This window comes from Opisthocomus hoazin, chromosome 2, assembly GCF_030867145.1.
Source record: "Opisthocomus hoazin isolate bOpiHoa1 chromosome 2, bOpiHoa1.hap1, whole genome shotgun sequence".
Taxonomy (NCBI): domain Eukaryota; kingdom Metazoa; phylum Chordata; class Aves; order Opisthocomiformes; family Opisthocomidae; genus Opisthocomus; species Opisthocomus hoazin.
In genome coordinates, this window is record NC_134415.1 from 93,218,555 (window position 1) to 93,235,600 (window position 17,046).

A 17,046-nucleotide genomic window follows, 5' to 3' on the forward strand; every position below is an offset into this window, starting at 1 on the left:
CTAAAATACTAGTTAGACTGTGACTCTCAGAAGCTGGTAGTCTCTGATATTCACATAAAAGATGAAGGTGTACCGCCAGAGGCTCGGAGGAGAAAATGCTTGCAAGCTTTCAGTGTTTGAATAGTTACAGCCTAGCACAGATACACAAAAATGAACGTTTGGGAGTCCCCGGTTGCTGCAGCAGGCCATGGCATGGACCTTTGATTGTATCTTAATTAGCTCTTAGTTATTTCTGACCTATGACCTGTTCCTTTCCTGTTAGGTATTTTCTATGTGTAAGTGATTAAAATGGGGAGACTACACACACCTGAGTGGCTAGAGGCTGTTCAGATGAGATCCAAATCCCTTAAACGTTGTTACCATATTCCACTAATGCTATGAATTGTTTAGTTTATGCCAGTATGGTTTTATTAACATTAAATATCTCAAAGTTTTATTTGTCTAGTTTGAATAAAAATGAGAACTAGTCTAAGCCTTCCAAGAAAGATCCTTAAAAGTCTTAGCTCTGAAGTATGAAAAGATGAGGTAATTTAAAAAAAGAAAAAAAAAAAAAAAAAGAGGAAAAAGAAAGCACATAGCTCTTCCAGGTTATCCCATTTCAAGAGAAAAAAAAAAAAAACTAAAAGCCTGAAAATATATCTGCTACATTTCCAGCTTAATTTTTGAAGCCTCAAATGTGAAGGCTTGCTATGTATTTAAGCTGAAAGTTTTATTACTCATTCAGTCAATATTTTCTGAAGAGACAGACATAGGCTGAGATGAAGAAAACATTGTATCTGGCTTTGTTTTCCCAATAAAAATTGCAGTTTTGGCTCAACTGAAACATCTACCTCAATTTCAAATAATTATTTTAAATAAAAAGTGGGAAAAGTATAAAGGTATCAATTAGATATTTAAAAAATGAACAATTTTTTATTTCATTCAGATATAACACTTCATTTTGAAATTTGCCATGTTTTATGACATCTAAACATCTCAAATGTTTTTCATTCCAATAAAATATGTTATTCAATCTAGAATTACTTTTTTAATGTTTTGATCACCTGAATATTCTTGTCGTATGCCTTCTCCAATAAGAAGCTTTCTGTAACTAAGCCACTTTAGTCCAATATTATTACTTATGTTTTCCAGTATCATAAGCTATGAAACTGTCCCATCCTGGAACCATGGTGATGGATAAACGGACAAATACTGACTAGCTGTGGATGACTGGTGCTCTGGCTCCATCCCAAGGCCAGGCTGACTTAGGCTGTGACACATTAAAGAGTCTTTTGCTTTTGCATCACTGTCCATTTTTCTGTGTCAGAGACCACCGGGAGAAGGGGTTGCCTTGGCCTTTGGGGTGAATGAGGGCTGGCATCATCACGCTGCCCCTGGGGAGGGAGTGAGCATCACTCTGCCCTTTGATCAGAGGACCCGTGCAAAGTAATGATTGCCAATGCTCTGCTGCAGCCTCCTTCTGGAGCAGTGAAGAATTGTATTTTGCCATTTCAGAGCCGTTAACAGGAGTGTGAGTAAATGCAGCAGCACTACAGATCCCAGTTACCCTGCACTCCTGTGTATGTCAGCTGCATCAAGCATGAACGATTCCCCACCTCCCTCTGCTACCATGAACTGTAATTACCATGGTGAAATGTTACACAGACAGTAGCATGTTTCCCACTTGTTAGACACGAGGCTCCATCAGTAGCAGAAGTGCAGGAATGCAATTGTCAAAGACAAGAGCATTTCCAACACACTAGAGAAATAAACTGAGTCGCCAAGACTTAATTCCTGACTTAATTTTTCCTTTTATTTTCTTAAATAATAAACCAAAAGACCAATCTGTATTGCTTGTTTCTTAGTTTCCTCTCTAGAAATCTCTTCGGTGAAATCCCTGCTCAGTGACAGGGCATACCCTTGTGTACCCTGTGCTAGAGCTACAGACCTGCATTCAGCTCCTGGAAGTCAGCAGAGCAGTACGACTGGTCCCCAGAGCAGTTCCCATCCCCTCAGAAGATTCACACTTGTGGAAAAAGATTGAGTTTTTTTGTGTTTTGTCATGCTGTGAATATCAAAGCACAGAAGCAGAGGACGAAGCTCTGTCTGAAATGAAGGTGCTGTGTGTCCCCAGGCATTTGGCACAGGCGCATGCATGGCGCTGGCTGACCCGGGGAGGGGAAGGAGAGGAAAAGGTCCAAGGTCCCTTTTGCTAGCCCTCCTGCACTTGAGGAATAGGGCTGTGATCCAGTCACTAACATAAGCTGTCCAGAACATGCAGAAACATAGGCATGCAAAGACAGTTGCACCAGCCTGCGCTGCTCAGGCTACTGTTGGTGAGGAGGAGAAAAACAGTATGAAAAATGACAGGTGAAAAAGTTACCAAAGTTCTCGCTGGGGAAGAAGAACTGCTGGGCATTCCAGGAGAAACCTGGAGCCCCTTTTGAGCCTTATGCTGCTTTGATCATTCTTTGGCTTCATTTCCTCATATTTAAAAAAAAACCCTTCATATTAGTTTTCGCTTGCCCTTCTTTATTCTCTTCCAGGTTCCTCACAACTGACACCAGACTGAGTTATACACTTCAGTGCATCAATTATTTTTTTTCCATTCTAGAACACTTTTTTAAAAGAAGGACAAAGTAACAATTTTCTAACTTAGTTTTCTCAAGCCTCCCCAGTTATTTGAAAAGACACTATTGCAATCACAAGCTATCAGACGTATTATATAGACAACTGTACTCTTTCTTTTTTCCCCTTTGGCATGTCTTTATCATTTATTTTTCCAAATTCATTGTGTAGAGATGATTGTCAGAATGTGCTGACTAACAGCAATACCTAATGGATGCATGGTGTGTGCCAGTAATTCTAAGTTTGAAATTATTTCCAGCTGTCTTTTCTGGAATATGAACAGTACCTGCTTTTCTTCTCTATATACTCTATTTCATATTCTTGCCTGAACAGCCCAAACATACTCCTCCTTAAGTAACTGCATGAGCAGTAAATCTTCAGATTCACTTCTTCATTACTCAGTTGAGTCAAAACTTTATATAATTGCTCAGAAGTTATTTTCTTAGAATGAATATGAGTCTTGAAGAAAGTAGCTCAATCCAAAGTCCAATTGTCGTCCAGTTCAAAGGTCTTATTGAGTCCTTTTTCATGTTGCGGGGCCAAGAACCTCTTCATATACTGACTGTTGATGAACACACTAAGAAAAACCTTTAAAAATGTTCCAATAATATAGTCAAATCAACAGAGCAGTACTCTGAATCCACAAGGATATTTTCCAGAAAGAAATTCCAGACAGATAGAAACCCATTTTTATCCACATGGCAGTCCAAGCAAATAATGCATCAATAAACAGGATTTTCTTTCTTTCTAAAATGGGAATGAATGACAACAACAACAAAATTCTAGAAAGCAACTGCTTCTCCAAAGAGCTTCTCTGCTTTTATGCAGTAGCCTGGATGTTCTTTGTCTGCAAAAGTACAACTATGTGGCACATCCTACGGGTGATTTGCAGCCAGATTAGGAGATTACTGAATATCCTACAAAACCTTGCTTTTCATAAGTGTCAGAGGCAAAGTTGGAGTCCTAGTGGGTGCCATAAACACACAAGTGTATTCATGCTGAGATGAAGTAATTATCCAACATCTGTAGCCAGTGACTTGAATTAATTGGACTTCATGTCTCTTCCACTGATCTTTCTTTCCCATAATTTCTCGAAGATTTTATAACTGCAAGTGACCATTAATATTTATATGCAACCACAAAATAGACATGAGCATTCTTTGATTTTTTCCTGAAACCTTTGCTGTGGTCCTGTGTCCACCCTGCAGCCAGAATTTTGGTTGTAGACTGGGGAGCAGTGATAAAGTAACCACATGAGCTGGTCATCTGGATACTTACCAAGGTCTTGAGGATGTCTGTGTGAAAGTCAGGGGTAGCTGGGGAAGCTGGGATAGGCTGCACTTCTGGTAATGTCTGCTTGATCCATACCTACCATAGCGTGAGGATTGTTTCAGACTCTGTATAAGGATATACAGATATGAAGTTTTTGTTTCCACATTGGTCACAGAAGTGATGGGCTGAAATAGAAGTGAAATCAGAAGTCTGTCCACTCCAGGGAGATTAATTGATGGAGAGGAAGCACGAGCATGCATTAGCTATTCTGCAAAATTTACAGGCTTTGTCACTTCCAGACAAAAATCTAACCTTCTAAAAAAATACCTAGCTGTGTATGAGCAGGACAGAGGACATCACTTTTACCAGGATCAGGAGAATCACAGAATCATGGAATCACAGAATGGTAGGGATTGGAAGGGACCTCTGTGGGTCATTTAGTCCAACCCTCCTGCCAAAGCAGGGTCACCTACAGTAGGCTGCACAGGACCTTGTCCAGGCGGGTCTTGAATATCTCCAGAGAAGGAGACTCCACAACCTCCCTGGGCAGCCTGTTCTAGTGCTTTGTCACCCTCAGAGTGAAGAAATTCTTCCTCATGTTCAGACGGAACTTCCTGTGCTTCAGTTTGTGCCCATTGCCCCTTGTCCTGTCACTGGACACCACTGAAAAGAGCTTGGCCCCATCCTCTTGACAGCCACCCTTTAGGTATTTGTAAGCATTTATAAGGTCCCCTCTCAGCCTTGTCTTCTTCAGGCTGAACAAGCCCAGCTCCCTCAGCCTCTCCTCATAGGAGAGATACTCCAGGCCCCTCATCATCCTCGTAGCCCTCTGCTGGACTCTCTCCAGTAGTTCTTCGTCTTTCTTGAATTGGGGAGCCCAGAACTGGACGAAGTACTCTAGATGAGGCCTCACTAGGGCAGTGTAGAGGGGAAGGAGAACCTCCCTCGACCTTCTGGCCACACTCCTCTTGGTGCATCCCAGAATGCCATTGGCCTTCTTGGCAGCCAGGGCACACTGCTGGCTCATGGTTAACCTGTCATCCACCAGGACACTCAGGTCCCTCTCCGCAGAGCTGCTCTCCAGCAGGTCCGCCCCAAGCCTGTACTGATGCATGGGGTTGTTCCTCCCCAGGTGCAGGACCTTGCATTTGCCTTTGTTGAACCTCATCAGGTTCCTCTCTGCCCAACTTTCCAGCCTGTTGAGGTCACGCTGAATGGCAGCACAGCCTGCTGGTGTATCTACCACCACTCCCAGTTTGGTGTCATCAGCAAACTTGCTGAGGGTACATTCTAACTCTTCATCCAGGTCGTTGATTAAGAAGTTGAACAAGGATGGGCCCAGTACTGACCCCTGAGGGACACTACTAGTTACCGGCCTCCAACTAGTCTCAGCTTCGCTGATGACAACCCTCTGAGTTCTGCCATTCAGCCAGTTCTCAATACACCCCACTGACCACTCATCCAGCCCATACTTCCTGAGCTTCCCTAGGAGCATATCATGGGAGACTGTGTCGAAAGCCTTGCTGAAGTCTAGGTAGACAACATCTATGACTCTCCCTTCATCTACCCAGCCAGTCACGCCGTCGTAGAAAGCTATCATATTGGTCAGGCATGATTTCCCCTTGGTGAATCCATGCTGACTACTCCTGATAACCTTCTTTTCTTCCACTTACTTGTTGATGACCTCCAGGATAAGCTGCTCCATCACCTTTCCCAGGATGGAGGTGAGGCTGACTGGCCTGTAGTTCCATGGGTCCTCCTTCTTGCCCTTTTTGAAGATTGGAGTGATATTGGCCTTTCTCCAGTCCTCGGGCACCACTCCTGTCCTCCAGGACCTCTCAAAGATGATGGAGAGTGGCTCAGCAATGACATCTGCCAGCTCCCTCAGCACTCGTGGGTGAATTCCATCGGGGCCCATGGATTTGTGGATGTCCAGATCGCTTATGCCATCCCTCTCGCAGTCCTCCTCGACCAAGGGAAAGTCATCCTCTCTGTGGGCTTCTTCTCTTACCTCCGGGGCCTGAGATTCCTGAGGGCCAGTCTTAGCACTGAAGACTGAAACAAAGAAGGCACTCAGTAGCTCTGCCTTCTCTGCATCCTCCGTCACCAGGACACCCACCTCATTCAGCAGCGGCCCCACGTTATCCCTAGCCTTCCTTTTGCTGCTGATGTAGTTGAAGCCCTTCTTGTTGTTTTTGACATCCCTTGCCAGCTTCAGTTCCAGGTGGGCCTTGGCCTTCCTCGTTGCATCCCTGCATGTTCTGACCACATTCCTGTATTCTTCCCAAGTGGCCTGTCCCTCCTTCCACATTCCATGGACAAGAAGCTAGGAAAGGACTTAGAAAGTTAACAGAAACACAGGCAAAACTTGCAAGGGTGTGGGAAGAGGCAAAAATATTATCACCGCACTTACTGAGATGTAAAAATAACCAGTGGCAATTACATTAACTGGACAGGAATTCAGTGAGGCATCTCAAGTGGTACCTGCACTACATATCATTCGAGACCGTAAGTGCCTGAGCAACTCTCCTTGCTGTCAGATAGGAATGCTGGTATAACAAATGGGAGGGAAGTACCATGTCAGGGAGCTCACCATAGGACATCTTGAGCCTCCACTCCTCCTCGAGCCTTTGGAACACAGAGAAATTCCTAGGGCTTGAGCATCACCCAGAGTGAACCTATCAGATTCTTTTCTCTTTTTTTCCCCCTCTGTATTTTAACTGTAAGCTCAAAGCCTAAAGCTCTGCTATTTATCTAAAAGAGGTCCCTCTCCTTATTTGGTTTGATACTGCTGCTTCATAAAGATGTTCACATGCTGGATCAGATGAGGCCATAAAAGTTATCATTCTGTCTCCAGCAGAGTTGCTGACAGCAGAAGCTTAAAAAGGACAAGCTCCAGCTTGGACAGATGAAGAAAAAGTCTAATTCTTACTCCTTTTGAAAAACTCATCCTGTTTCCTGGGATCAGGACATTATATTTATCTTGGAAGATATATGTTTACCATCCTTAAGTGCACTCATTGTTGTTACATATGCTAACACTGGATTCCTAGCCAATACAAATTTAATGCAATCAAAATATCTCCAGCACCCAGCTGAATCATGCTACAATCTTGATTCAGACACATCCCATAGGAATGGGGTACATATCTGCTCATCCAGTATGTCAACGTTTCATTTCAAGAGTGCAGTCTCAGTGCCTTGTTCCTCGTCTGAGGACAGATACGTCTGTATATTTGGAATACTCAAGGCATGAAAAGATACCAGTGATGCAAGTAAAGGGACAATTTTTCTTGAAAGCTTTTTATATTAATTCTGTGCAAGCACAACTGAATAAAAAATACATGAGACAATTTAAAAAACAGCATTTTCGTATATTCACCAGTCATGTAAGTTACACCACTTTTTATTTTTCTGTCTGCTCTCCCAAATACACATGTAAAGAAAAGCAATAACTCAAACAGTAGGCTTCTGCAGCAGTTATAAATGGATCTCTGTTCATTACTATTGTAAGGGATCCATCCCTTATTTCAGCAAAGTAGAACTGTCCATGACTAGTAAGTAAATATTGTGTTGAATTCAACACCTCTGTACCAAAAAGGTTTTTCTGCCACAGCTCATCTGTCACACACATCATCCAGAATTTCAAATTATTTTCTGAAAGTGAGAAGACAGACTGTTTGAGACTATAGTCACTTTTTCCCTCATTCTATGTCTTTGAGATGCCTCCCTTTGACTTCATCTTCTCTGTTTTTATGCTATGCAGAATTAATTGCTACTAAATCTCATGCCTCTGCTCAGCTTCACCTTGGCTCCAAGGATCTCTCCAGTTTAGCTAATTGCTGTCAGCTAGACCAGAGCACACACAGTGATGTTGCTGCTCCACTTTCATAAATCACTTTCCAGGGCTGGAGATACATGACTTCCGGAGTGAGGGGATACCAATTGTGATATCCTAGAATATAACTGAACAGTTAAATTAGTGCTTAAACCCACCATAAAGATTGTTTCTTTAAAGCAGGAATGCATTAAGGGCCCAAAATTTTAAGACTTTGCTTTATCGGTTGCACATATTCCACCCCTACCTGTAGTAGAATGGACTGCGAATCTGGAGAGCTACAGTTCCTTTAAAAACCCTTAGGGCCCTGTGTTGAGATGCATGCATGCCCCAAAGTGTAATTAAGAGCAGTTTGAGAGAGATTAAAACCTATACTCCATTCCCCTGGGAAGCACCTAATAGCTATGTTTCCTTGTAGCTAACTCAAGACTCCTTCACTAGCACCTGCAAATTATTTTCACGTCTGTGCAGGAGAACAGGTCTCTGTGCTGAAAAGATGCTTAAAAAATAGTTTCTTAGGGATCCAAAGTGGCATGAAGTGAAGGAAAGAATGAATGAGTGTTGGGCCATAGTAACGATGCACTTTCTGCCCTGCAGCACCTGTGGTAAACACTGTGCCTAACCAGAAAAGAAATAGGTATGAAGCACAAGAAATCAACTGGAAGTAATTTCAAATATAAAGCACTTTGTCCTGTGGTTAAACGTATTTAGCACATTCTAGTGTTCTAGGACTTGGAATCCACAAGGGGAAGAAAGAGGCTCCCTCTGCTCTCTCCCTGCCAAGAGCTTCTCCCTTCTGCTACCATATTTGTGATGGTTTCAGAAAAGAAAGAAAAAAAAAGCAATAAGCATTTTTTAAGTATTAGCTATACCCCCTCAAAAAACGAATGTTCAAAACCATAATAGTTTGCACATTTATGCATCTGTCTTTTGCAGATATTCCTGTGATGACTGAAGCTACATAAGCGCATTACTAGAAAGGCTCACAGCAACAGAAAAAGCCTGCTGTGTGGGGGCACAGGGTAAGCAACGTGTTGGAGGAAACCTCCGTGAAAAATAGCTATTTACTTTCTATATCACATTGTTACTTGGAAGCTCTTTATGAAATGTGACATTTACAGGAGCTCATGTCAACACCTACCTTACAGACTTTATATTTTTGCTTCTCTCTAAAGCAGCTCAGGCTAATGCTTGCCAGGATAAAAGTATCTCCAGAGAATGTCACCCTGTGTTACCTGCAGGAGCAAGGCTCCCACGGAGATGTCCATGGCAGATTGCCAGCCACGCTCTTGGGAACCTTACAGCCCAAGGTGGTAGAATCTCAACAAATGTGTTTTTCAGACTCTGCTGAAATTCCTTAAATATTTTCAAGCACTGCTGTAGACTCCTGTGGCATTAATTTAATTACTCTGGCAGTGAGCTTTCTTATTCGCTGTTAGTGGATCTCTTAATAAAATTTCATTGATTCTCACATAACTGAAATAAGTGATCTTCCAAGGTATCTTAGAGGATTTTTAATCATTAAACAGAGTGCGAGGATGAAAAAATGCCTTTGCTTATCAATACGAATCTACACTAATGGAGCAGTATCCCCTTTCTGACGCATCATCAAGGCTATCCAACGAAATCACCAGTCTTTCCCAGCTGCTCCACTGCCCTTTCTGGCTCATTAGGTTTATCAGTTAGGACTCACACACCCCCAAAATTTCTTAGAGCTGTGCCTGTCCTGCTGTGACGCTTGGAGTCAGAGCAGGACCTCTCAGCACAGCCTTACTGGACTCCTTTTCCAGCCCAAGGTGTAATCACTGCTCTTTTCTCCCTGAGCCCTGTGAATGCAAACTGCAAGATCACGTTCAGTCATGCCGTTTCCTTCCTGTATCCCCTCTCAGGTTCTTCTGGTAGAGGTTTAGTGGCTTACCTCCTTTAAAATACACTTTCAGTTTTTTTCCTGCTTTCCCCAGCTTACAGATGCATTAAACCACAGGTTTAGCTATGAAAAGTATATGCTATGAAAAGATGTTAATGCTGAGAGGTTTTCCTAGGATACACACATGTTTTCGCTTGTTCTGAATCTGCACAGACTCTACAGACTTCACTCTACAATACAAACAGAAAAAAAATCTTCTTTGAAATGGCAGTTGCCACAGTACTGCATCCTTCTCTCCTAAACACGCTTATCTACCATTAAGAAGGTTTGAGAGAGCCTCATCACAGCCTCAGTAAAAGGCCAGCACCAGTAAGTCTGTCCGTTTTCAGGGCTCTTTTGGGCAGATGGCTGTGCTACGTGACTCGGGCTGCAGAGAGTTGTTGTTACCTTACCACTACACTTTACCTGGCACTCCACAGCCAGTTTACCCAGCATTTTCTGGGAAGACACATTGGGAAAGCTTTTCCTAAGACTTAGGAGTGAGGTGGGGGTCTTTTGAGTGACTTGGCTTGTTTCAGGTGCAGCAGCTGCCTAAGCAATGGTGGTTCCACCGTAGATTTTCACTTGGAGCAAATATCTCACTTTCAGAACTATCTGTGAGAATATAAGCCCTTTGATTTTCAACAGTTAGTAGAAGTCAACATTTTAGCAATATATTTAGGCTCTTAAAAGCACAAATCAGGCACCAGCCGTGATGACGACACAGAAAAAAATCATTACTTCTGGACGATAATCCCAGTAGAAACCTGCCTACAATTTTGTGCACCTCAAGATGCTTAAACAGATTTTGATACTGGGAACAGTGGTGTTTTTGAAAACACCTTTACATTCATGCACAACTTCACTGAACAGAGTGGTGCTCTATGTGGATTTAGGGGTCTGGTTTCACTACATCTAGATGAAACCTGTGGTTCCCCTGTCATTCTTATACAGCAAGTGCAAGTATGTTGAAAGGATGACTACAGCTGTTTCTTGCTGCTGCTCTCCCACACCTGAGATTCACATATATGAGGCAGTGTGGAGAGATGGATCAGGGAACTGGTTCAGCTAAAAGCTATACTGGGAAAAATGGCTCATTTTTGGTTGGATATGAGCCTTTTCTGAGCCATAGCATGGCTTAAGGGACAATAGCAAGAGGCAGAATGAACTGCTGTGTTGAGAGGACAGGACAAATCCATTTGGAGGCAGTGCTGGTGACAGCTGAGGTGATATGTTGGTGGGGAATCAGGGTCCCAGAACCAGGTACACGCCACCACGTCTGCGGTAATCTGATGAGCATCCCAACAGGGGAAACGGCTGGAATATACTGCAGGTCTCCCCTGCTAATTCATGCATTCATGTTTTCTTCTTATGGCAACAGAGACATGAGGAATAATGTGGTGCATTTCCAGGTGTCACTCTGAGGTGGGATCAAAATATGTCCATCAGTGCATGCTGAGATCTGGAAGGTCCTGGTTTCTCTGTTTTGTGGAGCTTTTTGCAGAGTTTGGCTACATTAAGTACTCTGTAAATCAGCTGTGTAAGACTGGATTTACTTACCAGGGAAACAAAAAAGGGTTAAATAAAATCTTGCCTTTTAATTAATTCTGTTTAATTAACCTATCAGAGATAATATCAAGATATGGGGAAAGAGATAAGCAGGCATACTTGTTTGTCATACTCGGACTCAGTGCATTTGACTTTTGTGAAGCAAACTTCACATTCCAGGCACCTGCAGGCAGCGGCTAACACCTCCTGGCTCATACACAAAGCTTTCATTATCATGTCTATACTCTTTATAGCCAGAGAAATCCCTAAGGTTCCCGTGGCTTCAAAAAAACTTTGTAACACTGGTTAAGTTAATATGCTCTAGGGAGGGCTGATGACGAATTTGCACCTTTCTCTATATTAAGACCCTCTGTGGTGGATTTACTGGCAGAGGGGTGAAGAGGCTTGACCTAGTGCAGTATGTATGGTCCTGTGCCCCGCAGTCCATTTGTGGCTTCCTGGCTGCACAACCCTGCCATTCAGGCTGGGCCTGTATCTGCCCTTTGGGCAAGCCAGAGATTATAATTTATAGGCTGCCTTAATTAGCGCTTGGCTGTCAGAAGGGCCCATCCGTACATGTACATCCTCAGGGTGCTGTTGGCCAGCTGTGCTGATCCAGGGTTTGCAGGAGACACATCTTTGCCAGGAGACTTCTGCAAAGGGGTGGCACTTGTGGCCACTGGCAGCTTTCTCCTGTCTCTGCTGAAGTGAAAGGGGCAGCGACGGGGTTCGAGGGCTCTGCTCTGGGGGGAAAAATCCGTTGTGCTTCTTCACCCATGCTGGTGAGTACGATGAAGGGGAAAGCATGGCTCTAGTTCAAGTGGTGATTTTGACAGAAGGACATTTTAAGCAACCATGCTGGCTGCATTCTGCTCACAAACAGGAATGGGTGCCTGTCTGTGCCATGGTTTCTAAAAAGAGGCCCAGTGCATGGTCAAGCTGCAGTGCAGAGTAAATACAAACTCATGAAGAGCCTTAACAGTGGCTTGCTTGTGGGTGTACTGGGAACCAGCGGCAATATAAATGACTGATTCCTCCAGGTCAGGCTGGCTTCGCACGCTGCCTGCGACTGAATTGTGTCTTTCATAGAAATGTTCTCATTAAATCCAAATGATCACAGAACCCCAAAGGGCCACATTATTGCAGTGCTTGAAAGATCAGAATCACTGCAGTCCCTTTTGATGCTTTGATTTTCACAGCTTTTAATGTAAAGAATAAATAAAGTAACTATTTAACCCTTAGGGTATGAACTTGGCTTTTTATCTTTTCCATCCTGGCTGCCCTGTCACACAAGGGCACTTGGACTACCTGCCTGGTACCACTCCCCCTCTCTCCTTTAGAGCCAGTGCTACCGCTTCCAAAACGGCTGTACTGGTACAGATCACCACCCAGAGCACGGGCCGGTGGCACTGATTTCTCCCATTACCTAAAGTGTCAGTTGGAGCTGGATTTGGTTTCCCTCCTGTCGCTTACACTAATTTGCAATGCTGGACTGCTGCTTGAGGGGGTGGAAGCAGTTAAAAGGCACTACGCAGTCCTTGTCTAACTTTCCTGACGTGCTGCAACCTTTGAAAACTCCGCTGTGTTCTACTTGCTGTGATACCAGAGCTGTGTACTGTCTCATTGCATGTCAGAGGAGAATCTCTACTTTTAATGAGTTTGAACCCTTCTCATTGTTGCTAGCCTTGTGAGTGACTAGTTTCTCAAATGTCTTTACAAAATGACTTTGAGCTCACTGAGCTTTTATTTTTAGGATCTTGAAGGGGGGGAGGGGGGAGGAAAGACCTACCTAGTACAGTCCACAGAGAGCAGACACAAACTTAAGGTTTAAACCTTGGCCATGCAGTGAAGGAAGTATATTTCTTATTCCCCCCTTAGGAGTTACTCTATATTTAGGAAGAATGTATTGGATTTGTTTAGTTACCATTGGAGTTCAGATTCACAGCCCCACTCTCCTCTCCCCTTCCCTCAAAACCAGATTCTAATAAATAGACTGAGAAAGCACTCTGTCTCTGTGCCAGGCAGTTATTTACTCAGCAGGAGTTAATGGAGCTCCAGGTGATGGAGCCCCACATTCAGGAGGTTGATTTGCTCTGGTAACAGCACTGCAGCTTCTCACTTTGTGCTTTGCTTCCACCCTGCACTTTACATTCTTGCAAAGCCTCACACAGGCATACCTTTGCTCTTATGGAGCTAGTAAAGTTGGTTGAGTTCTGCATTTAAAAAATCAGCATAAACCAGGCTGAGATCCATCTGAAAGGGTCCCTGCAAAAAAAGACACCTTAATTTAATTGCCTTTAAGAACTGCACTTATAGTTGAAGTCCTTATGCAAGTCAAAAAACTAGTGAACAAGACCACAAAGAATTAGGCAACCAAGTTCTCAAATGCTTACTCATAAATTCCCAACAAATGCAATGATAACTTTCACCAGGTGGATATTAAAGCCTGTGCTGTTGGGACCTACTGTAAATGAACAGTGGACATAGTCCAAAGCCTTGGAGAGTGGGGGGGAAGCTGTGTGCATGTGACAGGCAGTGTGACTGCATAGGTGCATCTGTTCAGCTGGCACAGGGATCATAGCTGGGATCTACCATAAGTGCAAACTTCAGGGAGCTTCCAGCACCAAATTTGGGTTTTCTGTGGTGGCAGAGAGAGAGAGTAATGGAAGGGCGTCAATTGACCCCAGGGAGGAAGAGGGGCTCTGGAGAGGCCGTGAAGAGAGTCTGAGTGAGGAAGGGATGGATCAAGGCTGGTGAAATTCAGGCAGATCGAGAGCAAACAAGGAAGAGTTTAATGTTGTGTGTGACTTTGGGAAGAGCATAGGGATCTCTGCCCTTCTCTCTTGTTCCCAGTACAGCCTGCAAATTAGAACACTAAGAAATAAACAGATGTGGGTTTGAACTTATTCGCTCCACTCTGAAAGACATATACCTTAGCTAAATTTGGGCTCTAACATCCAGATGCTTTGGACCTATGAAGGAATAAAATAATCAGTTTGAGAACAAAATATATATACAACGGTTAAGAATTGTGTTTTCCAGAGGACATTTACAGTGCAATGTTTTCCTATGTTGATATCACGTATAAAATAGTATCTCTCTGGCATCTGATAGCTGCTGGAGGGTTTAGGTATTTTGAAGCCAAACTTACTTGCCAGTTCTAACGGTTTTTATTTTACTCATGTTCTATGACCAGGACAAGAATAAATCACTTTTATTGTATCTTGTTTCCTGACCTGGCACCTGACAAAGGTTGGTTCTAAGAAAAGGCTTTTTAAGAGCAAAAGTAGAAGATGCATTTGAAAGGAAGTGTTTGTGATTGTATGTGCAGTGTGATGAACAGGATGGAGAGGCAAAAAGAGAACAGAATAGTAGTCTTTCAAATGCTATTTCATGCATAGAGAATTTGAGTTTCTCCCAATTTTGCTTTTGAAAAATGCATTTAAACTTGTGTTTCTTTGGGATAAAAATTGAGATTAGCCTCTAAATAGCCCTCTCAGTTCAGAAACCCCTTCTCTTTTCTGAAGTGTTGGGGTTTTTTTTGAAACTGAGGGGTGGATCTCATTCCTAATTTCTAATGATAAGAGGTCTTGTCTTGAAAACCTGTTATTTAATTTTGACTTACAAGCATCTGGAGATTCGACATTCATTTATTTTCCAAGGCATTTCTAGGAAACATTAAGCTTTTTGTTTTGTAACCTTAGACACACATCCATAAATCAAATATTTTTACTGCTCAAAATCTGTGAAAAATAGGGTCATGAGTAAAACTGGAATGCATCAGATTTGGACATATGTTATATCTGTTCCTAATATTCTGTATTTGCATGTGTTCAAGTTTCTGCTCATGAGATTTTTTTCAGAATTTACTGTTAAGGATAATGCAAGATAGGGCATGTAGCTTGAGACTGTTAGAGCTGCCCAGAAACAAGAATTCCTACTCCATATGAATTTTCAAAAGGAAAAAAGAAAAAAAGAGCCCCATTTAAAAAGCAAGTATGTTCTTGCTCACTCACTGTCTCTCAGTCCCACTAAAACAAACAAACAAACAAACAAACAAAAAGAATTCTTCACTTTCAAAAAGTCAAACACTATTTTATTTCCACCTTTCCAAGCAGTTTTTAAGCCTGAGACCTTTGTAGCAGTGGCATTTCAATGAGCAGAAAGGCAGGCAGTTCCGAGGTTAGCAAGTCACTATCTCAGAACGAGTAGCCCAGCTGGCAACCTCTGAGGCTGGCAGGTCCTTCTCAGCCCCTTGGGTGGATTGCTGGGGAGCCAGACATCCTGGTATCACTGGAAACCTGCCTACTGCCCCATCCTTTAACTGTCTGTGTCTTGGTGGTGTCTCCTACCTGCTGAGTTTCTGGGCAGGGGTTATGTTCTGCCCTCCCAAGTCCTGGTAACATGAACATCCATCCCCTTCCCAAATTTCCTAGGGTTTAGAAAGAGTGAAGCCAGATACAGGCATGACCACCTACTCAGAGGGAAACAACAGACTGAATATTGAAACCATTCAACTAATATGTTTCAAAGCTGCTTCATAAAGGATAACAAAGTGTAAGCCACATGAGTGGCTCAAAGCAAACAAAGAAAACCCACTGATTGATGAGACTTGGAGAAGGGACTTGCAGGGAGAAGCAGAGAGGAAACCAGCAGCTTTTTCACAAGCTAATGAGACTACACTAGGAGGTACTGTTGTGTGTCTACAACATGATGCCACCACCTGTCTTCCTTCAGGCTAGTGCTCAAACCCCAAGGCAGAGAAGGAGGATGAGGATTGCTGCGGACCTGGCCTCGTGTTCTGCTTTCACTGTGTTGCAAGGGGTTGGCAGTTCTTTGCCCATATATCTCAGCCAAATAGAGTCAGCCATTTTTTGTCAGTCCTATTCTTTGTATTTCATTTTTCACCTTGTGGATGTGATTTGACCCAAACATGTAATAAATATGCAATTGCCTCTTTTATCTTCTTGTTATCTCTCTAACACTGCTCCCTCCCAACCCCTTCCTGATCCTCTTCTGTTTATACAGCTAGCTGAGTGCCTCACACTGGAATGACAGTGAAATGGCCTTTTCTTACAAGGTGCTGAATAGCATGATGGGAAACAAAATGAAAGTACTTTGTTGGGAGTAAATTAGTATTATTATCAGTTTTTGTGTCTGGGACATTCAAAACAAATGAAAGTTTTTACTTTTGTCACTGGTTTACTAGCAGGCATGGAAAGTGTCTATGTGTTTTGAAAATCCCAATGGTGATCTACTGGAGAAACTACTAGCTAGTAAAAAATCTGTTCATTTCTTCTGACAGTGCATTTCAAACAAAGTCAGACACTTAGTCTTCATTTGCTGTGTATAAATAACTCCTTCCATCACTAATGACAGTTAGGTTTACAAAAGATGAAAATTGCATAATATATATGATATGTCTTTTACTTCTCCTTCAGACTTCATTTATGACTTAAATCAGTTTGCAGTTACCAGTTCCTTCCTGTTCAGACATGTAATCTGCAAGACAAAAACAGAAGTTCAAACACTTTGCATTAACTGAGCTCCCTCTTCAACACATAGTGCCATTTCTGAGGTGCATCACTTGCCATTGAAGAGCTTTATATCAATGCTAAGTGGAAATAAAAAAGTAAATAGCTAATTCAAGCAAAGTGCAACAAAAAAAGCTCTAATTAAAGAATGGAGATAGACAATAAATATTGTCAGAAATCTGTGTCTCTTTTTTTCAGAATTGGTTACAGAGAGAAGAAAGCGTCATTGAAAAAACATTCCCACAAAATAAAAATATTGTTTAAAGGCTGCTAAACTTTAACAAACTGTAAGAATCAAACCCATCTTGATACATGTCTGCTGCTCAGGGCCAGGTTTCCCA

The 17,046-nt window shown here is 42.6% G+C and overlaps 1 long non-coding RNA gene across 1 annotated transcript in view; it reads left to right on the plus strand.

Moving 5' to 3' along the window:
* Positions 1-11,812: 11,812 nt before the first annotated feature.
* The window catches only part of LOC142358795 (uncharacterized), a 72,285-nt gene continuing 67,051 nt past the window's right edge, over positions 11,813-17,046 (plus strand). Inside the window, exon 1 of the long non-coding RNA XR_012761854.1 lies at positions 11,813-11,953. This is a non-coding gene — a long non-coding RNA (uncharacterized LOC142358795). The remainder of the gene's footprint in view (positions 11,954-17,046) is intronic.